This window comes from Tenrec ecaudatus, chromosome 16, assembly GCF_050624435.1.
Source record: "Tenrec ecaudatus isolate mTenEca1 chromosome 16, mTenEca1.hap1, whole genome shotgun sequence".
Classification (NCBI taxonomy): Eukaryota; Metazoa; Chordata; class Mammalia; order Afrosoricida; family Tenrecidae; genus Tenrec; species Tenrec ecaudatus.
This window is the reverse complement of record NC_134545.1, coordinates 58,227,191-58,250,882: the sequence shown is the minus strand read 5'-3', so window position 1 is coordinate 58,250,882 and position 23,692 is coordinate 58,227,191. Positions and strand designations below refer to the sequence as shown.

At 42.8% G+C, this 23,692-nt stretch overlaps 1 pseudogene; it reads right to left on the bottom strand.

Moving 5' to 3' along the window:
• LOC142428610 (cyclin-dependent kinase inhibitor 3 pseudogene) overlaps positions 1 to 13,684 on the bottom strand; it is a 39,376-nt pseudogene extending 25,692 nt beyond the window's left edge.
• Positions 13,685 to 23,692: the final 10,008 nt, after the last annotated feature.

The following is a 23,692-nucleotide window of genomic DNA, read 5'->3' as shown; positions in this document are numbered from 1 at the left end:
CTAAACTGTAGACATCCTCAGCACCTTTGCCCTCTCTGGGCTTGAAGGAACTTCAGCGTCGCTTTCTGTGCGTCAGAGACCTAAATGGGTTAAGGTCACACGGGTTGGAGCAGAAGCCTAGCAGGAGTTCGCCCCTGAACCTGGTTACAGGATCATTCAGTCTTTTGAAACTGGCCTTGGCTTTATAAGAACCTTTGAAATGTCACCCCCACATCAGGGTGTGAAGCAACGTGCAAAACTGTCAACATAAGATGGGTTTACTGAACCTCTTTTAGAACACTTACACTCCAAATCAAATCATCACTACTTAAACTCCGTGGTATGGAAAATTCAGTCTCCAGTGTAGTGTGTAAGTGAAGTATCCTTCAGCACCTTTATTTACCGGTTCAGGGCAATCTAAATAGAAGAGGAAGACTTTCCAGAAAAGTCTCCAGGTTTCCCCTCTCCACTCCCGGCTTGGCATCCCAGGTTCCTCCATCAGGGAATTGCAAGTCTGCTTTCAAGAGGTATGTTTCCCCGCTTTGGTTTCAGTTGAATTCTCCCAGACTGAGAGACACAGAGAAGAAAGAACACCACTCCCAGAGCTTCCCTATTCACTAACTCTTTTTGTGGAAACCACAACCTAGGGTCCCGGGAGAGGTTCCTGGGGGCTTTAGGACATCAATCAGTTTCGCAGCTGGAGGCGGAGGCTTCCCTCAGGGAAGACTTTTTACATAAAACAGATTGTACTTTGTCCTTGCCAGGGCAGACAAAGGTTTCAATTAAATATGCAGCAAGCTGCTCTTGGCTGCTTGCCACAGCCTGGGGGAAGGGAAGGGAGCTTGTGTCCATCCTCCCTGCTTCCCTTCTCCTCGTTTCTTTCCCCCTAGCCTATTTTTATAGTAGAAGGTTCTGGACTGACCTTTTATTCTAAAAATTATGAAGACCAGATACAAGTTACCTAGACTTCTAGGCTTCGGGTTTCCTTGTCTATACATTGTAGAACTGGAATGAGGACTCTTCATATTTAATCTTCTTCCAACTCACTGCCATCATGTCATTTCCGATTCATAAGGACCCTGTAGGACAGCGTAGAGGACCTTCCCCTCTGGGTTTCCAGCCTGGAACGCTTTACCAGGTCTTTCTCCTGCAGATGGCTTAGTTGGAAGTGCTGACGTTGCAGTTAGCAGCCCAAAGTATAACCACCGTGATGCGGGGCTCCTTCACGCAACCTTCTTACTCATCTCCAAATCTAGATGCATGGGTTTTAGCAAATGCCCTAGCTTCATCTGTCAGTAATGAATTTTCATGAGTGAGTGGCAGGGAGATGTGTGGTCCTTCTTCCTGTGCCAGACAAATCACATTATGAGAGAGAGGCGCCGTGGAAGAGGACGAGTGGCAACTTCCCGAATCTCCTCTTCCCTGCAGTAGAGAGTGGTGAAGGCTGCAAAAAAGAGGAGAGAGAACCAGTCCCAACAGAAGGGCAGCTACGACCGAACTCAGCCCAGGCCAGTTGCTGCCCTTGCAGAAAGGGGGGCACTGGGACGACCTAGTTTTCTTTCTTGAATGTGAAAATTCCAAACTCTCAAATATTAGCAACTAATTAAAAACAAAACAAAACAGAACTTCAGAATAGGCAAGTAGGTCTGTGGAGTAAAGTCAACTTCAAGGTGACCAGTTTGCCATTTCTGCATGGATCTTAAGAAGAACAGAATTCCTGTCATCTGTATCATACAGAGCTGTGCAAAGATTCTACATATTAAAAATGTATTCTAAACTGTAGCACAGTACTAATGGGTGAAATTTGGAAAATCAATAAGTTGTTCATTACACTACATCATATAGAAATGTTATACTAAACGGTAAGTTTCAAGAACATTAGTTGACCCCTATTCAGCATCCCAATCAACTCATGGTCTCAAAGGTAACGGACTATCCTATCACCTCCCTATTGTTTTTCTAAAGTTGATTTCATGGTCTTAACCTTCGTCTACATGTCATGGAGAGTCAGTGTGATTGCTGTTATTGTTGGGTGTCTTCCACCAATTGTGATATTTGAGCCCATTGTTGCAGCAGACTCCGTGTTAGTTTACCTGATTGAGGGTCTTCTTTTCGGCTGACTCGGCTTTACCAAGCATGGTGTCCTTTTCCAAGGATAAAGTAGTTTCTCTGGATAGCAAGTGACAAAGTTTTACCATCCTTGCTTCTAAGGGACATTCTGGTTGTACTTCTAAGACAGATGATAAATTTTTGGGGTCACCTACTGGAAGCATTTCAACATTTTGGTGACTTTGTCTTCTGGGAAACTGATCACTAGCTGCCAAAATAGAGCGTAGTGGTGGCTCAGTGACATGATTCCCTTTTTCCCTGCGAGAGACAAGGTGTGAAGTCTAGCCAGTGCCCCTCACGTGCAGTGGAGACTTGCTGCTAAACAGGATTCAGAGAGCTTTCAGATGAAGAATGGCCTGGTGAGCTACTTCCAAAAATCAATTGATGAAACCCTATGGAGTTCAATAGTCTGATCTACAATCAATCATGGGAATGGCACAGGACTGGGCAGTGTGTCTTTCAGTTGTGCACGGCGGTCACCTTGATTTGGGGCCCACTTGACAGCAACTAACAACAACAACAAGCAACCACAAAAGGCCAACTCTGAAATCTCAAGGACTCCGTACAGCAAAATGAATTTCTTGGCCACACAAAATGATCTAGTTGGCAGGAAATCTCTTCCACTCAGAGATGCCAGCCCTTCCATCTTGTAATGCTGTCACATTAACAAGTGTCTTACAAAGTCACAGCACCAGGATGAACGATGAGGGAAGTGTGCTACCTCTCCCCGACCTTGACCACCAGGGATAATCTGACACTTGTGCTCATATTTCATTGGCCAGAACTAAAAACGTGGCTCCAACCTAGTCTCAAGGGAGATTAGAAAGCAGTATTTTATTATTATGCTGTGAATATAACTGTCGGAAGCCAGGATACTGATTATTCTTTTTATTTTGAATCATGTTTTTAAAAAACAAACATACACAGAAAGTAAGCTAATATAGGATCTTTGATGCTGGCTTGATGTTGGGACTTTTTGGCTTCTCCTTCCCTTACTAATTTTATCACTCTCCATTTCAGGGTCAGCTGCCTGGAGAGCTATCTGATTGGCGCATTTCTTTGTCACTGTCTAGGTTTGGACAGAGCCTCTGTTTTGAGTCATCTCATACGCACCAGTGACCTATAGAGGGACTGCCCTTAATCATGTGCCCACACCTGCTTTAATCATCTGTGGAAGGGACTTTGGGGACACGTTGTTTAGGAATTTGGAGATAAAATGGATACATAAAGTTGGTAAAATTATTTCAGATATTTCAGATTATTTCAGATTTCAAAAGCTGACATCTAACAAAGTCCTCATGGCTATTCAATTGTTACGATATTACTGTCATTGCAAAATCCCAGTTTGTTGAGGTTTTGTACAGAACTACAGCTTTGTTTCTTTCAAGCACATTCAGCAACACAAAATAAGAGCAGTCAATATAAATGTCAGTCCAGAAACTTAGGTGGACCAAAAGAAGTATTTTTTTAATTTGACTATTGTGATACTCATTTTCTGCATTTTAAACTTTTTGACCCTGTTCATTAAGTGGAAATAACTTAGTTTGGCTAAATTTAATGTCAGGCCTTGCTTACTTGCCGAGGATTGCATCTAAACTTTAAATTGCTTCTAGAAGGGCAAACCTGGTGGCACCATGGGAAAGTGCTCTGTTGCCAACTAGATGACTGGTGGTTGGAGGGCGAAGGATGGAGCAGTCTGCTTCTCTCAAGATGGACAGCCTGGGAAGCTCTGTGGTAACCTTGTGTTTTAGGGTCACTAGGAGCTAGTCTTGACTCAACAGCACTGTTAAAAAAAATCTTGTTAAGGTAGTGTGAAGACATTAGGAGACCTAGGGTCCCGAGCTCTGTACATATCCACCCTGACTCTCAGGAGGCAGTGTAGTAGATCACCACCTGTCTGTAAATACTCATTCTCTTTTTTTTTGGAGTCATCATCTTGTTTAATCTGAGCACATGACTGACTACTCACCCAGTGACTACACTTTTCTGCTTCACCTGAGGCTAGGTGTGGTCATGGTCTAAGTGTTGGTCTCAGTGTCATGAATGGATGTGATGTGTCAACTTCTGGGCCATGTCCTTCAATGGCATCTAGGGACTCTCAGATTTCCACATTCCTTTCCCCAAACTCTGAGGTTGGAATGTGGCTCTGATGAAGGAGAAGGTTTGAGAGCGGCAATTTGGGGGTGAGGGCAACAAGAGAGAAGGAACCGGGTCTCCTGGATGACCTGGTGGAGCTCGAGCTACCACCATCTTGATTTTTTATATGAGCATAGCAAGCGTTCTGTCCCATTTAGACACTGCTATTTCCGTCTCTGTGAAAGCAGCTGAGCCAGTTCCTAATGGACTTACCACCTTCCAGGGCGGTGCTGCTCAGTCACTCCGCCCTTGTTGCTGATAGCTGCCTCTTGCAGGATGCTGCTTCTCAGGGGCACCCACAGTGGCTCATACTTCCACACCACCAGCACTATGGAAAACTGCTCTGGGCACTCCTTGCAATGGTCTGGTACCTTGCTGCTATGCAGTACAATTGTGTAGCTTTGGGAGTTCGGTCGGGCAACAGTGAGTAGGACTGTCTAGACATACATACGGATTTTCCTTCTACTATACATTCTGGGCATCGGAACTAAGGCGTCCTATAGCTCCCCAGATTCTACTTGGAGAGGGCCACAATAACTCTCTTCTAGAACCCCACACATCTATGGCTTTTACATCTTTCTCTGACCTTAGCCAGAGGGTTTCCCTTAGGATGGGTGGGAAACCAGATTGAGATCTGGTTTCCTTTGAAGGTTCTCTACTCACACCCACCAGGAAATTCTCTTTGAGTCATCAAACTCTGTTCTAACATGTCAGGCTTCTTTGTAAGCCTTTTGCTTTATGCCTAAACTTTAAAAAGATCTTGTTTTCCACGTTGTGTCGCTCTTCCTTTGAGGCACTCAAGGCAGAAAGTCTCAGGAGGTGGAGAGGGTCAGTGACCAGCATAATGCAGAAGAATGGGGATGCCTGTTAGGATCCCCAAATTCAATCTGTTTCATTGGTGGGGTGCATTGAGGTGTTGCGAATTCAAAGGTGTTTTGAAGTCATTTATGACTCATTTATGAAGTAGATACCATCTGTTCACCAAAAGAGTAACTTTTTTCTTTTTTTTTTTAACCCAGAGGTGTCTCGGAAGAAAGGCCTGGTGCTGCCTTTCTGAAAACACAGCTATCAAAACTCCCATGGCACACAGGCGTTCCCATGATTCAGAATCAACTCATCAACTTTTTTTCCCCCCTAATTAAAAAAGTTTGACTCGATGGCGTGTAAGAAAACAAAACAGCCAACGTTGTCAAGTCCTGGTCTTTGGGGGCTTGTTTTCAGGCAGTAAAGGTCTTAGCTGTCTAGCGGTGCCGTAGCAGGTCTGAGTGGAGAGCTTGAACCAGCACGTCTACGGTCCCACAACTGAAGATGCCGGCTGGAGGGGCGGCTTCTCTCTCTGCTGGCGTTAGAGGAAGTTTTCCGTCTTTCCAGCTTGCTTTCTTGTCCTTTGGAGATTGCCATGTGGCGTGGCATCAGTTTTATCCCATCTCTGGCTCTCTTGCTTGCTCATTTAGTCTCTTTTATATCTCAAAAGGGATTAAGGACTTAGAATTCGCCCTCCACTAATTTGGTCTCGTTAGCATAACAGAGGAAAGGATTTACAACACATTTTGTATGAGGGGGGAAAGACACAATTCAATTCATAACCATAAATAAGAATGAGATCTCCTTGAGCAGCAGGAAGGTCACGGCTTGAGATGTGGCAGACTTGTGTTCTAGTTCTAGTTCATTATCCGCTCTCTGGAAGCGCGCCTTCCACGTCAACAGTAAAGGGCTGTCCTACGTCTGCTTGTCTCTTTTATCTGTGGACTTTGATTTGTTAGCCTTGGGAAATTGACCTAGTTTCCATGCTTTCATTTTTAACATACACACAACCATAGCACTTTGTACCTCAGATACAAGCCCTGTGTAGAATCACCATCCTAGTTAATCTTTCAAAAGCATTTCTGAGTGCAAAGTATCATTCCTAGCATTGTGAATTCATTTATGACTCATTTATGAAGTAGATACTGCTATCTAACCCCAAGCAGTAACAGGACTCACATTTCCACAATCAGATCATTCTTAATTATTAAGCTGACTGACCTCTTCTAAGAAGGAATAAAATTAAGAAAGAGAACCAGAAATGTACTGTTGAAGTACTTCCCTAGTTGATCTGTAAGCACAGCGTCGATATTGCAAGAGTAAACGGGGATGACTCAATGGTGCCTTAATTATCGCAAAGTTCAAGTGAACAATAGTTGAATGCGTGTTAGTAGTGCAGTTCTTGAAATTATTATCTTTAAAATTAAGCAGCAATTGCCTTCGCATTAAGCGAATACCAAACACGTTTACTTTCTTGACCCCGTTGACTGACGGCAGATACGGTGGGGTCGGACGTGGAGTGGACGGTGGGGTCGGACGTGGAGTGGACGGTGGGGTCGGACGTGGAGTGGACGGTGGGGTCTGAAGTGGAGTGGGAACAAAGCACCACTAGGCCCCAGGCAGCTGTGGGAGGTTTGCCTCCTCACGGACTCCACGTTTTTCTTACCCTTCCCTTACATCCTTTCAAAAGATGATTTAAGCCAAGGATAAACATAAATATCTTAATTTTAGTACTCATTTAGAGACAGCAATTCAAAAGTAATATTAATTAAGTAATATTAAGTAAAGCTTTCTTGGGCCATGCTCATTAGCAGCATTTTTACCCTAGCCAACCCAATTGATATACTTGCATGATAAAACTTTAGCACCATCTGGTGTCAGCAAGGAAATTTGCATCAAGATTGCTTTTTGGTTTCTCTTTTGGTCCAACACTATATGAAACACCAGTGAGGAGTCCCAGGTGGTATGGTTCAATTCCTTTACCAACCACCTTCGATTCTGTCGATTGCAATAATTTGATTTTAAAGTAACTCAAGTCATGACACTGATCACTGACCAAAGCCCCAAAACCAAACTCACTGCTATCGAGTCGATGCCGACTCATTAGAAACCCGAAAGACAGGCTAGAAGAGCTCAGTGAGTTTGTGAGACCATCACGCGGTGGTCCTGAACTGCTGATTTTGAATACCGCAACCCAATTTGTAACCACTATGCCACCAGAGATCCCCAGTCACTTCCAACGCATGGTTCGTTTATGAGTAAGCTCTCCGGGCGAGTAAAAGAATTTTCATCTAAATCAGAGGGTGTATTTGGATATATTCACCATTGGAAGACCCCTTTGTCTTAGCTTCAAGATGCTGAAAAGGGGGAACATATTTGTGGTACATATTTTAATGTTATAAACTATGTTAGAGCCTCAGAAGAACATAAAGAATGACGCTGATCTATCAGGGACCAACTTTAGGAGTTATCTAGGGTTGTGTCACATAGTAGCTTCAGTGGCAAAGGCATTGATAGTCTCCCAGTTTCCTGGCACCAGGAATCCAGCCGTGGCCTAGCTGAGTGCTGTCAGCTCAAGATCTCTCAGGAGGTTGCTCTTAAGCCGCAGGCTGGGGCTTTATAGTGACTTCAAGGTTGAACAGGGGCTGGGAAGCTGCTTTCGATGAAGTTGCTGGAAGGTTTCTATTATTTTCATGCTATTGCTGACTCAGCTCCTTGACACACGGGCCTTGGTTGATTCTTTCAAGGCTTGCTCCTCCGGCACAAGAGATGAGCGAGTGGACGGGAGAAGTCAAGAAGGAAGATACAGCCCTTTTTAGTCCCTAACCTTGGAAGTAACATACCATTTCTGCCCTATGCTTGTGGTTGGCTGCCATCAAGACTGAAACAGAGTTAGGACTCCTGCTGTATACCATAGCCTTCTGCAAACCTAGTGCTTAGAATCCAAGTTTTCCCACATCCTTTCCTCTGATCAAGGGTTTGGCTCAATGACACCAATAATGAACACCCCTTTAGCTACGAGTCTCCTGGTTCTGCTGGTCATATTTCCGTAACACAATCGGGAGCTCATCAGTTAGCTCATCCCTGCCAGTACAAACATATTGTAACAGGTATCAGGAAATCAAAGAGCAAACTAGAGCGTCTGTTAAAATGAAAAGAGTTTATTGAAGGAACAAAATGACCCAGGATCCAGCAGTACTATACAAGGATTCATCAAAGTACTTCAGTGAAAGGTGCTTTCAATTTTCTATTAATTGGGATTGAATACATATATCACATTCTTCCATAATTCAATCACATCCAGTAGAATTGTACAATTGCTACCACAGTTTCCAAATGTTCTTTTTCTACCTGGGCTCCTTGTCATATCTCTCTATTATTCCTCACTCCCTCCCCCCACCCCACCCCCGTGCGCACACACACTGTACCCCTCTCTTCGGGAACCCTTATTCTACTTGCTGTCCCCGCAGGTTCATCCATCCTGGGGTTCGTAGACCGAAAAATGGGAAAACATATAACACAGCTTCAAGACGGTTATCTCCAACGACATAACACCTCTGAAATGCACCCTAATATGTACAAAAATCAAACAGAAATTATAAACCAAAAAATACAGAAAATTGTAGAAACCAGATCTTAAATTATCCAGAGACACAAAAGACTTAGAAGAGGAAAATTCTGATTGATTGACACTTATTGAATCCCACTTACCTAGCCGTAAGACAAGGGAAGGCCCCTTAAACATTTTGCTAATCATGAAATTTGACTATTTAACAGGTGATATGTGTATGGGTTGTTTTTTTTAACCCTAGCCTGAGTGAATATTCTTTCCAGAAGCTTGAGAAGAAGAGGGAGGAGGCAAGGAGGGACCCCTACAGGGTTTCTGAAGATGCTGGCTAGGTGGCCATGTCAAGCCAGCTCGGAAGAAACAGTAAACAGAAAAAACCTGCAGCCTGGCCTGCATTTTTGGCAGAAACCTCTCCTTCCTTCTCGCCGCTGGTCCTTTTGAGCCTCTTATCAAGGGCTTTGTTTGTCTTTATTGCTGATTAATAGCCCACAGTATGCATACATCTCATTTTGTTTATCCATGTATCTGTTGCTGGTCATTAAGATTGCTTCCACCTTGGGGCTATTTAAGAGCAGCCCCGTGCTTATTAAACTACCTAAATGCTCATCAGAGCTGAAGACTAACTGTATTTGTGGTATATTCACTCAAGATAATACTGGTGCTCTGTGCCAGGAGTTGGTTCCTTATGCATAGAGGCCCTAAGTACAGCAGACGCAGGACTCCTGCACCGTCCTCACAATTGTTGCTCTGTTTGAGCCCATTGTTGAAGCCACTGTGGCAGTCCATCTCCTTGAGAGTCACCTCTTTTTCACTGGCTCTCTGCTTTCCTAAACATGATGCTCCTTTCCAGGGACTGGGCTTTCCTGATCATGCGTCCAAAGTATGTGAGGTGGAGTCTTGGCATCCTTGCTTCTAAGGAGCTTGCTGTCTGCATTTCTTCCAAGACAGACTTGCTTGCTCTTCCAATATGCTTTGCCAACACCTTAATTTACATGCATAAATTCTTCTGTGAAATATGATATAACATAAAAAAAGAACTACCTAAACTATATACAACATTATGGACAAATCTTCTGAAACAGTGATTATAATAGCAAAGGGGAAGTGGGGAGTAAGAGTGGTCTAACCCACGTGTGGAGGTTGTCTTTGGAGAATTGAAAAAAGAAGGAAGGAAACAGACTGACAAGTAGGTCAGCAGTTTGAAACTACCAGCCACTGGGGGGCGGGGTGGGGGGAAGCAGGGACTTTCCATTCCTGTAAGCAGTCACAGGCTCAGGAACTAACAGGGCCAGTTCAACCCTGACTCGTGGCTCACTATGAGTTGGCAGTGATTTGAGCATGCTTTTTCTGATTTCTTGTACTGAAGCTTCAGGCTCTGAGGATAAGGCAGAGAAGCTCCTAATTTTGCTGAGAAGAAAACTGGCTTATAAAGCAGTTGAACTACTTGGGACTTAATCACATGAACCTGGGCATTCCTCTTTAAACACAGAGCGTTGATAACCCGCAATAGCTCCCCTTGGCTAGTTCTTTGGAGCATGGATTCTTTTTGAGGTCACCAACTGGGCAGCTGTGGGGCAGAGCTGAAGCCTGGAAGGAAGAGGGTGATGGGTGGAGCAGGTGGACGTCTAAAGAAGGAGCCGGGGAACAGGCAAAGAAGAGGAGAGAAAACCTTGCCCATCCATCCTCATCAACCGGAGGACATCCAAGGATACAAGAGCCCTCCCGCATTCATTGTCTCTGAAGAAGGACACGTCTCTACTCCACAGAGAGAACAAAGGAAGGCACCTCAGGATAAACGACTCTCAACATTGAGTAAGTTTATCTTTCTGAGAAGTCTGTGTCTTTATACTTACTTTTTGTATTCTCCTGGGCATAAGTAAAAACCTTCTCATTATCTGATATTTGAGAAGGATGGCTACTCTATTCCAGGAGTTGCCAAACTTTTTTTGGTAAAGGGCAAGCTAGGCAATATGCCAAACTATGCAATTACCCAACTCCTAGTGTAGCATGTAAGATGAGGCACTATCTAAATGATTGGAGAGCCTGCCCCCCAACAAAACTTGATTAATGGGCACTAAAATTTGAATTAAAAAATTGAATTTCATGTACAATCCTTGTGCCATGAACTATTATTCTTGTTTTGATTTTCCCTCCCAACCAATTAAAAAGGTAAACCCATTCTTACTTTGCAAAAGTAAACAGTGCGAAACAGGCGATGGCCTGGGTTTGTCTCAACGTACTGTAATTTTGCCCATCCCTGTTCTTGCTTATAAATGGAGTTCTAGGGATTTTCATCCCCACCTTTACTCCAACAGTCTCCTGGCCTTATTTTCGTCTCTTATCATCTTCTCTGTATCCCATTAATCCTAGCATATGCATACATTCAGAGGTTTCTTTCAAGGCCTTCATGTATGCAATTGTGCTGACCGGCAAGTGCAAAATCGGTAGCCCCATTTGCAAGCTGAAGACTCTCTGGAAAGAGCTGAAGTTAGTCTTGAGGAAGAATTTCTTCCTCCTTAGAGACACCTTAGTTCTACCCTTAAGACCTTTCAAATGATTGGGTGAGACCAACCCAGGTGATTGAAGATAATCTCCTTTATGAAAGTCAGCTGACTGTAAGTGCTAGTCACATCTATAAGATACTTTCAGTGAGACTTAGATTAATGTTTAATTGAATATCTGGGAACTTAAAATTGCAAGGTCAGTGATTCAAATCCACCAGCCACTCCTAGGGAGAAACATGAGGCTGTCGGATCCCACGAAAATGTGCAAACCTAGAAACCCTATTTAGGGTCAATTGGAATAGCCTTGATGGCAGTGAGTTTGGTTTTTAATCTGGGGACGTTTTTTCAGGCAGGCAATGTTTCATCCTGTTTTACATAAGTAATCCTTTAATATGTAATATGATGGCCTGACTCTGAACTGATTTGGTGGCAACTACACAATTGCAGCCTTGCTTGCTGAATGTGAGGAAGACTTGAAGCACTTGCTGATGAAGTTCAAGGATTACAGGTTTCAGTATGGATTGCAACTCAGTGGAAAGAAGACCAAAATCCTTACACCTGAACCTATGGTAATAGTGTGATAAATCGAGGAAAGATTGGAGTTGTCAAGGATTTTGTCTTGCTTACATCCACCATCAATGCTTGGGAAGCAACAGTCAAGAGATCAAATGACACATTGCAGTGGATAAACATGCTGCTCAAGACCTCTTCAAAGTGTTGAAAAGCAAGGATGATACTTTGTGGAATAAGGTATGCCTGACCTAAGTCATGGTATTTTCCATTGGCTCACATGCATGTGAAAGTTGGATATTGGATAAGGAAGACCAAAAAGCACCAATGAGTTTCAATGATGGTGCTGAGGAAGAAAACTGAAAGTACCATGGACCGCCAAAAGATCAAATACATCTGTGTTAGAAGAATGATAGCCAGAATGCTCCCTAGATGCAGCACTTTGTCCCAAATGCTTTGGGCAAGTTGTCAGGAGAGACCAGTTTTTGAGGAAGGACATCATGCTTGGTAAAGTGGAGGGGCAGCAAAGCCGAGGGAGGCCTTTTCAAGATGGATGCACACAGCGGCTGCAACACTGGGCTCGAGCATAAGAACTAGTGTGAAGATGGCGTGGGACCAGGGGGTGGCTTGTTCTGTTGCACACAGGGTTTTTATTGTGTCAGAACGGACTCCATGGTACCTAACAACAACAATAACAATAACAACAGCAGAATTACAAGCCTCAGGCTGTGGGAATATTATTAGAACCTTCCTGAAGATATTGTTTTCATTTCTGTGTTAATTGAAGTAGTGCACTTCACATTATACCAGATGTACTCTAAGAGCTCAAAAGTGTGAGGTGCTTAGGTTATTAGATGGCTACTATATAATAATTTTGTTTCTTCATCTAAAATGTCCTACCCTCTAATTTTGTCCCCTAATACTCATAACAGATAGCATAGGGACCTACTTATAGCAGGTCAAACATTAGTTAAATTTAAGAAAATTAATATTTTTCTAAGCATAATTATATGGGAAGTAGGCATGATAGCAGCAGCCCAGGCCATGACTACTGCTAGAAACAGACTCTTGACCTGATGCTTCTCCAAATTCCTGTTCTTTAAGTATTTGCTCAAGATCTCTTCCCTAGAGGAGATTGGGCCCTCTTTGTTGGGGAATATTTTTCTTCTATAAAGGGCACTCCCATGTAGCCCCACCTTGCTCACATGCCTAAACAAATCAAGGCTCAGAGGCTAACAGACCCTCTTCCCTAAAGGGTACTTTAGCAACCAATAACAAGTTGCTACTTCTACACTCTTTTAAGCACTAACAGAGTGCTTTAAAAATTGTGGAAAATTCCATTTTTCTTTGAACTTTTGGAAGCCCGAGGCACCTAATTTTACTACAAAAACTGGGAAAACTTATTGACTCAAGTATAAGCCTAGGGTGGGAAATGTAGCAGCTACTGGTAAATTTAGAAATAATAATAGATCCCAATAAAATTACATTAATTGAGGCATTAGTAGGTTAAATGTTTTTGAATATTTATTTAAAAGGAAAGCAGCAACTAGATCTGTAAGTGAAAAAAAGGGTCAACAAAAACAATATGGTATCAACAATAACTTTAAAAGCGCAAAAACCTTAGCTCAGTCAGCGACCAAGCTAAAACAGAAGAGTTAGAATCCTTCAAAACTGGATTCCTCTATGAGCCCCAATAAATTGTTAAAATTAAAAAAAAAAACATGCACAAGAAAAAAAAAACAAAAAAAAACAACACTGGATTCCTCCTCCTCATCCGTACGTCCACACAGAGCTTCAGCTTAGGCTGGTGTGAGGTGATCAGCATGGACACTGTCATCCTCTCTGAGTCCGCCGTCATCACCGTCATGTTGTCGTTCGCATACAAAGCGCTGTCTTCACTGCCATCCACAGCATTCCTAATGCCACACTTCTTGAGGGCATGTTGCACCATGTCCTCTGGAATCTCCTCCCATGCATCCCGAACCCACTTTGCTATCAATTCTATGTCGGGCTTCATCAAATTTCCAACTTTTGTCAGTCGGGTTTGACCAGATGACATCCATTCATGCCACATCTTTCGCACATGCTCTTTGAAAGGTTTATTTAAACACACATCTAGGGGCTGCAATACAGGTGTAAGCCCACCTGGAATAATGGCCAAAGTAACTTGAAAAGACTTTGCCAATTTTTTATAATGTCATCAGATGTTTGGGCTCTAAACATATCTCAGACTAACAAGAATGGTGTTTCTCTTTAAGGCTGCTCCTGGTCATCCATTCCTAATTTCTTCCAGCCATTTTTTTGGTTCCATCTTCATCTACCCAGCCTATAATATGTGCGCACACTGTATTTATGAAGGGAATTTGACCTTTTTAGGCAAGGTCTTTCTTTTAAAAATCATGACAGGCTGAAGCTTAGTTCCATTAGCCAAACATGACAGAATGAATGTGGATTTTTTTTTTTTCATTTCCTATGGTTCTGAGTAAAAAAGTAGTTTGTCTCCCAAACTTACCACAATTCTTTTGCGTGGAAGATCAAAGGTCATAGGTGTTTCTTCCATATTCTCAAGATCTCCCAGGTCATAGTTATGGATCCTTCTTTGTTTTATGGTGAATGAATGGGATGACATAACTTTTTCATCAAGGACTTTTGGCAAATTCTGTGAAATCTTTGTTCTTTGCCGCAAACATAGGGCAAGCCTATTCATGAAGCTGGTACATCATCCTGCTGACTCAACACAATTTTCAATGCCTGGTGCTTTTAAGTTGTTGTCTTTAGCCATTTGAAGGGCATATAAGCAAATTCCCATGCATGTTACGCAGTAATTATTTTGATGACACCCCATAATCTGTGCTATTCAGTCTCTACAGCCCCATATGAAGTCGTTAAACCACATCGAGCTTTTTTTTTGCCTTTGGAATCTTTTCCAAGTTAGCTTTCATTTTCCGCCATTCCCTCACTTGTTTTTCATCAACATAAAATTCCCTACTTGCTATACTGTTATTGCTTTTTTTCTTCTCTTGACACAACCTTAAGTTTGAAACCAGCTTCGTAAGACTTGCATTTTTGTTTTGGTCAAGGAGTAGAAGTATTGGGATCCATTTCTAACAGGATAAAAAATAAAGACTTTGAAAAAGAATGCTCTACCATTGTGATTGAATTCTCAACCTATACCGTAAGCCCCATTCCAAAAATAAGCCCTAGTTATAGGTCTTCAAAGAGGTCCATTTACAGTAAAAACAGTGACGTCCAGGCAACTATACATATAAACAAGTAAAACCAATTGGCAGTAGAATACAGCAAGACAGACTTTAAAAGAATTGCACTCAAATGACACACAAGACTCAAAATATGCTGGATCACGATGGGAGCTGACAGTAATTCAGGGTTTGGAGAGTTTGGTATGATAATATTCCAGAATGTGTTGACATCACTATGTTTGCATAGAGCAGCCTGTGTTAGGGCTCATCCTATATACTCTGTGTTAGTGCATGCGCTGCATTACTACATACGCTGCCTTACTGCATGTACACAACTTGCAGCTTGTATAGCTTGAAGCCTAACGGAGGTTGATGATATTACAGAATGTGATGACATGACTGTTTGCATAGAGCAGCCTGGATTAGGACTCATACACGCTGCATTGTGTACGCACTGTGTCATTGCATATGCAGCATTACCGTATGTGTGGGAAGTGCTAACACAACACATGTAGTAACAGTGCATGCACAATGCAGTGTGTATATTATGAGCCTTAATACAGGCTCCTCTATGTAAGAATAGTCAACACTGGCTCCAGATAGGGGTTAATAAGAAAATAAAAAAATAAAATATAGCAGACTAAGTACTGTAAATAAATGTACTGTAAATCCTAGACCAGAGATAAACGGATACTTGTATTCAGCAATGCTTGGGTGGAGCAAGGCGGCGTGACCTAGCACGGGTAAGACTGTAAAGGTTACGTCATTGGTTGCAGCCCCGGAGAAGAGTGGAAGAAGAAGAGCAGCTGCATTCGACAAGGATGCGGTGCGTCCCAGGTGCTAGTGCACAGAAGCGGGCAAGTTCTCGCCCAATACAGCACGGACAACAGAGGCTGCCTGGGTGCAGGAGGAAAGAAGAGCGTTGATATCAGCAGTCATCTGACCACCCAGAGAGGCTGCAGGCGCCCACAGATGACTGGGAGAGACCTAGAACACCCACTCTGCAGCCGAGAACCAGTAAAGGGGGACCCTCACTCGAGGATAAGCCAAGGGCGGCATCTTCAGCATAAAAAAATGTGCTGAAAAACTCGGCTTATACACGAGTATATACGGCACTCTAATACTAATGTGTTCACACTATTCAAGGAAGAAATTCTGGGAAATACAACATTCTATATCTAGTTACAATTTCAGAGCTATCTTAATGCTCACGCTACTCTTAGCTCAGTTAGTAGAAAGCAGGTTGCTAGTGGGTTTTGACACAAAAAAGAGCGAAAACTTTAGCTTCATGGGCACAGAACAATAAGCTGTGTATGTTATTTTAGTTCTCAGACCCAGCCTAGAAAGAGAGGCATTCCAGGCAGAGGGAGGTCTCTCAGGAAATGCTCTGTAAGATACTGGGATGAATCTGGGCTCTGATACTAAAGAGGGACACCAGGCGAGGCGAGAGAGCCATTCTCTGGTCTACAGTTCCGTGTCTGAGGACTCAGAGAGTGGGCAACAAGTCTGTGTGACTACATCTCAAAGTGGGAACTGACAATGGGTTTCAGAGATGTGACAAAATGCCTTTGTGTAGCTTTGCAAGTGGAGAAGACGGGACAAGAAGCCCAACTGCCTGTAGGAACACAACATGGTAGTAGACACTCTGAAAACAAATGGTGTAGAAGAGTGTGTAGATATTAGGAACTTTGGAGTCAGATGTTCTACTACTTACTAATAACTTTGGGCTATTTCTTAATCTAGAAAACAGGGATAAGGGTAACTAACATCCACTACATAGGATTGCTTAAAATGTTAGGATAATAAATTTAAAGAAAGTGATATGAAAATATCAGAAGACGATATGGTCAGGAATACTTCATGAAGTATTCCTGACAAGGAGATCCTATTTGAACCTATAAAGGGTGGTCTGGCTTTCAGACACATGAATGATGTATGTTTCCATACGCATTGGTGGCCATGAAATGAAGCCGTTTTTCCCCTCTTAAAAACCACTTCCTTTTATTAGAAAACGACAGCAAACACCATGCAATATGTGAAAAGGACCACATATTTATTATCACTACATGTCAGAAACCATCTGGACCATCTTCTGGTAGCAGATGTTTGCCAAATTAACTTTGGAAACAGAGAACCCATGCAGGGTATTTCTGTTAGCCCAAGGAATGCAACTAGGGCAGATGCAGATACAATTTTCAAAACCATATTGAGCCATCTTACAGTCAGGTAAAAACCATGGTGAGTGCACACATCCTTACAATTTGCTACAGATTGCTTAAAAAATGTCAACAAACTCTCTCTTCATTTCAAAAAATGTTTTCTTCCCAAATGATCTTAAATTCAAGGGCTCAAAAGACTTGCCTACAAGGACTTGAAAACCTTCAGCTTAGGTTACTCACAACAATGCCAATTAAGAGGGAGAGGCACTTTTGGTTGATTTGTAAAGAATATCCGATTTCCTCTCTTTCAAAAACACACACTATGCTAGGATCAAGGAATCAGAAGTCTATCAAGAATTAGCCCATTCAGAGGACATGAACAGATATGTAACTAAAGAAGACTTTCAGCAGCCAACAAATATATGAGGATATACTAGCGATCATTAGCCAGTAGAGAGATGAAAATAAAAATGACACTGCACTATCTCCCTCCATCATTAATAATAAAGTTGAAAAACAAATGAGACACAAATAGAGAACATCACATGTTGGCAAGGGCATGAAGAGAGCAGGGTTCTTATGCACTGCTAGTGGCACTATAAGATGGGCACCCACTGTGGAACATGCTTTGGCACTTCTTGAAAACAATGTAAATCGAGATACCATAAAACTAAAACAACAAACAAATAACTCCAACAACAACAACAACAACAACAAAAACCCCTCATTGCCATCAAGCCAATTCTAATTCAGCACTGAGCACGCTTTACAGGACCAGACAGCCTCAACGTGCTCTTTCAAATTGGCTGGTGGGTTTGAATCATGGACCTTTCGATTAGCTGCCAAATGTCTGTGCTACCAGGGCTCCAATGTCCCTTGACAATGAACAAAGCTAGAAGCAGATAGTGGTGACCGATAAACAAGATGGGAAACATAATACATGTCATTGAATTGTACACATAAAATGATTCAAATGGCAAATGTTTTTGATCTGTTCCAGGACAACAAAAATACTAGCTTCTGTCCACAGGGATTTTTTAGTGTAGTTGGAAAACAGATAAACCGACACATATACTATGGTCAATGGCTAGAATTTGGTGTGCCCCACATGTCATAACATCTAGGTAGAGGGAGACCAGGAAGTAAAGAATAATGCTTCAAGGATGGGGAGGAAGAGATGAGAGAGAATTTGCAAAGCCAAAATAGACAGTGGTGAGGTAGGTAGGGGATCATTACAGGTAAGACAATATATAATAACTTCCAAATTAGCTTAAAAATGTCAATCTTTAATGATTTAAAATTTTCAATTTAAAAATTTTCTATGTAAGTACTTGTTTTTAATTTAAAAATATTTTCCTATAAAGTCTAAAATAAATCAGTATTTTTATCATCTTCTTGAACAAAATGATTACTTTTAGAATGCTTTCATGCTCTTCAGTCTTTCCACTGTCTACCTTTGAACACCCTTTCTATTTTCTGTGTTATTTTTGTCTTTATTTTAATTCCATTTCTTAAAATGCAAGAACTTATTATTTTTTTATCATCGATCCTTACTTAAATTTACTGACAGGTATCCTGAATTTTTACTGTGCACTTTTTCATACATTTCTTCCTTTTTTTTAGCAGTTTTATCATCACTTAATCCATATATCACACAATTTAATAGTTCAATCATATCAAGAAGAGTTGTACAATCATCACCACATGATTTTCAGAACATTTTCTTTCCCCGCCCCCCGTAATCAAATTACCTTTAAAGTGAGTGGTGCAATCTCATCAGTTGTAGTGCTCACTCTCGTTTTTCATTGTTTATTCCAAAGATTCCCTCCCCCCACCCCACCCCCTACTCTTCATACATTCCCCTCCACCCCCAACTCTTCATACATTCTCCACCCACCCCCTACTCTTCATACCTTCCCCCCTCCCACCCCCTACTCTTCATACATTCCCCCCTCCCACCCCTTACTCTTCATACATTCCCCCCTCCCACCCCTTACCCTTCATACATTCCCCCCCCCACCCCCTACTCTTCATACATTCCCCCCTCCCACCCCCTACTCTTCATACATTCCCCCCACCCCCTACTCTTCATACATTCCCCCTCCCACCCCCTACTCTTCATACATTCCCCTCTCCCACCCCCTACTCTTCATACATTCCCCCTCCCACTCCCTACTCTTCATACATTCCCCCCTCCCACCCCCTACTCTTCATACATTCCCCCCTCCCACCCCCCACTCTTCATACATTCCCTCCCCCACCCCCTACTCTTCATACATTCCCCTCTCCCACCCCCTACTCTTCATACATTCCCCTCTCCCACCCCTTACTCTTCATACATTCCCCCCTCCCACCCCCTACTCTTCATACATTCCCCTCTCCCACCCCTTACTCTTCATACATTCCCCCCTCCCACCCCCTACTCTTCATACATTCCCCCCTCCCACCCCTTACTCTTCATACATTCCCCCTCCCACCCCTTACTCTTCATACATTCCCCCCTCCCACCCCCTACTCTTCATACATTCCCCTCTCCCACCCCTTACTCTTCATACATTCCCCCCTCCCACCCCCTACTCTTCATACATTCCCCCCTCCCACCCCTTACTCTTGATACATTCCCCCTCCCACCCCCTACTCTTCATACATTCCCCCCTCCCACCCCCTACTCTTCATACATTCCCCTCTCCCACCCCCTACTCTTCATACATTCCCCTCTCCCACCCCCTACTCTTCATACATTCCCTCCCCCCACCCCCTACTCTTCATACATTCCCTCCTCCCACCCCCTACTCTTCATACATTCCCCTCTCCCACCCCTTACTCTTCATACATTCCCCTCTCCCACCCCCTACTCTCCATACATTCCCCTCTCCCACCCCCTACTCTTCATACATTCCCCTCTCCCAACCCCTACTCTTCATACATTCCCCCCTCCCACCCCTTACTCTTCATACATTCCCCCCTCCCACCCCCTACTCTTCATACATTCCCCCCTCCCACCCCTTACTCTTCATACATTCCCCTCTCCCACCCCCTACTCTTCATACATTCCCCTCTCCCACCCCTTACTCTTCATACATTCCCCCCTCCCACCCCCTACTCTTCATACATTCCCCCCCTCCCACCCCTTACTCTTCATACATTCCCCCCCTCCCACCCCCTACTCTTCATACATTCCCCCCCACCCCCTACTCTTCATACATTCCCCCCTCCCACCCCCTACTCTTCATACATTTCTAGATCTTCCTCTTATGTGAAGCACACTTTTCAGAGATTCTTTCAGTGGATAATAGAGACAGTGCCCGCTCTATGTCTTTGTCTGTCTGGATATGGGAAGGAACCGAAATTTGTTGGAAAAATGGAATTAAATAATGGAGTTTTTCCTTAATGTTTTGAAATCCTCATTTAACAGAAAAAAAGCTTGTAAAAAAGACTAAAAATATTATTTATGATTTCTAAAAATGCAAAAGAAACATAGCTATAATTTTTCAGGTATGACATCTATTTGTTGGTGCTGTTGACTGATTTTATCCATTGTGTGTGTGTGTGTGTGTGTGTGTGTGTGTGAACTCATCTTTATGGATGTTATTTCCCTCTGTCTGGGTCCATGATATTTAGGAATTCTGAACGAATTAAAATTTTTTATTGTTGAAAATATACCTAGCAAAATATAGGCCAATTTAACAATTTCTACACCTGTAATTAATTCAGTGACATTGATTACATTCTTCACATTGTGCAACCATTCTCAGCTGGTTTTCCAAAATTGTTCTTGTACTGTGAATTTGGTCCTTGTACATGTGGCAGAGATGCTTTTTCCAACTCTTGAGTGATCTAATCTTAAATTCGAATCCTGGCAGCCATAGGAGGGTTTTAACCTATTTTGTATTTTAAAAACATTAATATTAATTCAGGGTAGAGGACTGATTACAAGGGTGAGGAACTGGGAATAAACAGATAGTCCAACGTAGCATCCACGGGGCTAGAGAGACATCACAGGAAAGACCAAAGGACAGGGAGCACTGGTAGAATTTAGTGGTGATGTGATTGGACAGAAGTACTTGTGAGGAATGGGAAGGTGACCCCCCAATTTTTTTGACTGATTTATTCACTTCTTCCACCTGCTTAACTGAGAAAGACTATTGCTAGGAGTCTTCCTTTTGTGATTTTTGTTGGCAAACACCTGCTCTGCAGCTGCCTAAGTCTTGTCGGTCCCATCGGAAGCTTTCCTGTGTACATTCTGTTTAGATTCATATGATGTCCCTTTCCTACTAGATTGTTATCTGGGCATGGGAAAGGACTGAGTCAGCTTGTACCAAGCACCTAACAGTGTTTTATTCAAAGCAGAGGCAAAAAAAAATCTATCATTTTTGAAGTATATTTGGTTTGAGCTTTTGATAAGAAGTGTATTTTTCTTCAGTTGAACACTGAAGATCTTATTTTCCTTCAGATTCCAGCAAGTACCTCTTTTTTTTTTTTCCAAAGGAAAAATCATAGTATTTGAATATCTTTTCAGGTGAATTCAAGCAAGCACAAAGGTGCAAGTACCTCTTTTGTTCTAAGCTTACTTGTCAACTAAAGTGCACTTGACCTATTGGCTATCAATTCCACTTATTTTCCCCTTTGCATTTTGACTTTTGTCTAAGGTCGAGCCGAGTCTGTGGGCTAGTAAAAAGCCTGGCACTTTATCCAAGTCTGGTATTGATATCTGTGAGGCAAACGCTCCTGACGAGCACACCCAAGCATTTGCGCATGTGGTTTTCTCTTTTGCCTCTGTGGTAAGACATTTTCCTAGCTGGGCCTTGGACTTTGTCCATTCCCCTGTTGAAATTTCCACATGGGGGTTTAGTCAGTTGGTAAGCTGCTCTCAGAGTCCCTGCTTGCAATCAGGGTCAGCTTTTCAGCTGCTGGATCTTTGACATCTTTCTGTTTTGCTGAGCCCGTGTTCACAGCCCTTCTTGCTGGCTTCTTGGCCTTTATTGTTCCCCAATATTTCATGGTTGTGATGTTCAGGCTCTTCCTGTCAGCAGCTCTCTGTCCTCAGGGAAGCACTCCTTCTTGTCTTGCTCCATGGTTTTTGATCTTGACTTTGTTGTTACCCAGCTGTGACCACTGCAGCTTGAGTCCCAGTGCCCTAGAGTGTGGGCCATTGTTCTTTGGCCTTGCCTGTTTTTCATCTTCTGCCCTCACACGGTTTCAAACATATTTTTTCTCATTGTTCTCTTTTCTAGTTGTGGATTCTAGCTTGTCTCTTTAAATATATTGTCAATTTCATAACTCCCCCCCTCAAATTTGGCAAAATTGAGATTATCATTGCACTTGACAGCTGCTGTTCACTATGTCATTACTCAGCCTTGGAAGTAATTTTAGGATGGCGTGTGGCCCGGCCTGTGGAACACTGTGTTACCCAAATCCTGAGGGTGGTGCATCTGCAGGTGGGGATGACCCGGAGAAGAATCTGTGACATTTGTACATGCTCTACAGTTTACAAATGACCTTTAAATACATGCTCTTACTTAGTGCTCACTAGGAGTCTCTAACTGTAGCAGTCCGTCATAACTGCCTATTGTAAACTCAAGAAACATCAAGATAATAAAATTAAGTGTGTTTCCCAATGTTGTCAAGGTAGAAGGGGGTGGATCCAAGAGTTGAGCATACGTCTACCAGTGGTTTTTATAATAGAAGACAAAGTGTTTTCAATGTCGCTTCAATTTCAGGCGAGGGCAATGTGGTCTTCAGGTCCAGTTAGCTTCAGGATCTCAAACAAGATTTCCAGGGAATACTTTCTCCTCTCATGGATCCACCTTCCTCTGAGATTGGAGGCAACATACTTCCAGAAGCTCCAGACTAAAATCCTGCGATCGAGAAGTGTTATAGAGAGGATGCTCAGTGTTTCTGATTGGGTTATATGCTAATCTCTGAGACATTCACTATGATTGGGGCTTGAGATGCTCTGATTTGATAGGGCTGGGGCTCATGATCTCTTTACATTACAGTTTCAATCACGTGCATTAAAACCACATGGTTGGAGAGTGGGAATAATGGTTTCCAGAAGAAAATGAAATTATGTGACCAGAATAAAAGTGAAAATTGACTGGGAGAAGATAAGAGAAGATGTCCTCTGTGCTAGATATTTTTCATTTGCCCCTCCAGATCCACTGACCACTGGCATCTGTGCCCCAGGATTCTGACTTACATAGATTACAGTTATGGGCTCTCTTTTCTTCAAGTTTCTAATTATGTCTGGCCAACGAGAGCTCCCACATAAGGTTAGAGTAAGAGAAAGAGGTGAGGGGAAAATACTCCACAAACCTCTTTCTTGTGAAGGATGCACATTTACCTGGCATGACAGCACCTGTTAAGATAATCATGCAGCAGCTCAAAAGAACTAAGTGCTTGATGTCAGGAGATGCTTTGGCCAGAGATACAGGTCAAATTTTATTTTCCCCGAGGAGAAAACAACAGGACCAATGATTCTGGGGGGGGACACAGGAGAGGGGGAGGAGGGGGCAAGGAGGTGGTGTTGATGAACCCAGGGATAGGGGAGCAATAAGTGATCCAAAATCAGTAGCAAGGAGGGTGTGAGAAGCCTGGTAGGGATTCAGCAAGGGCAAGGTAACCGAGAGAAATTACTGAAACTCAAATGAAGGCTGAGCATGAGAGTGGGACAAGAGGAAATTAAAAGAAATAGAGGAAAGAACTAGGTGACAAAGGGTATTT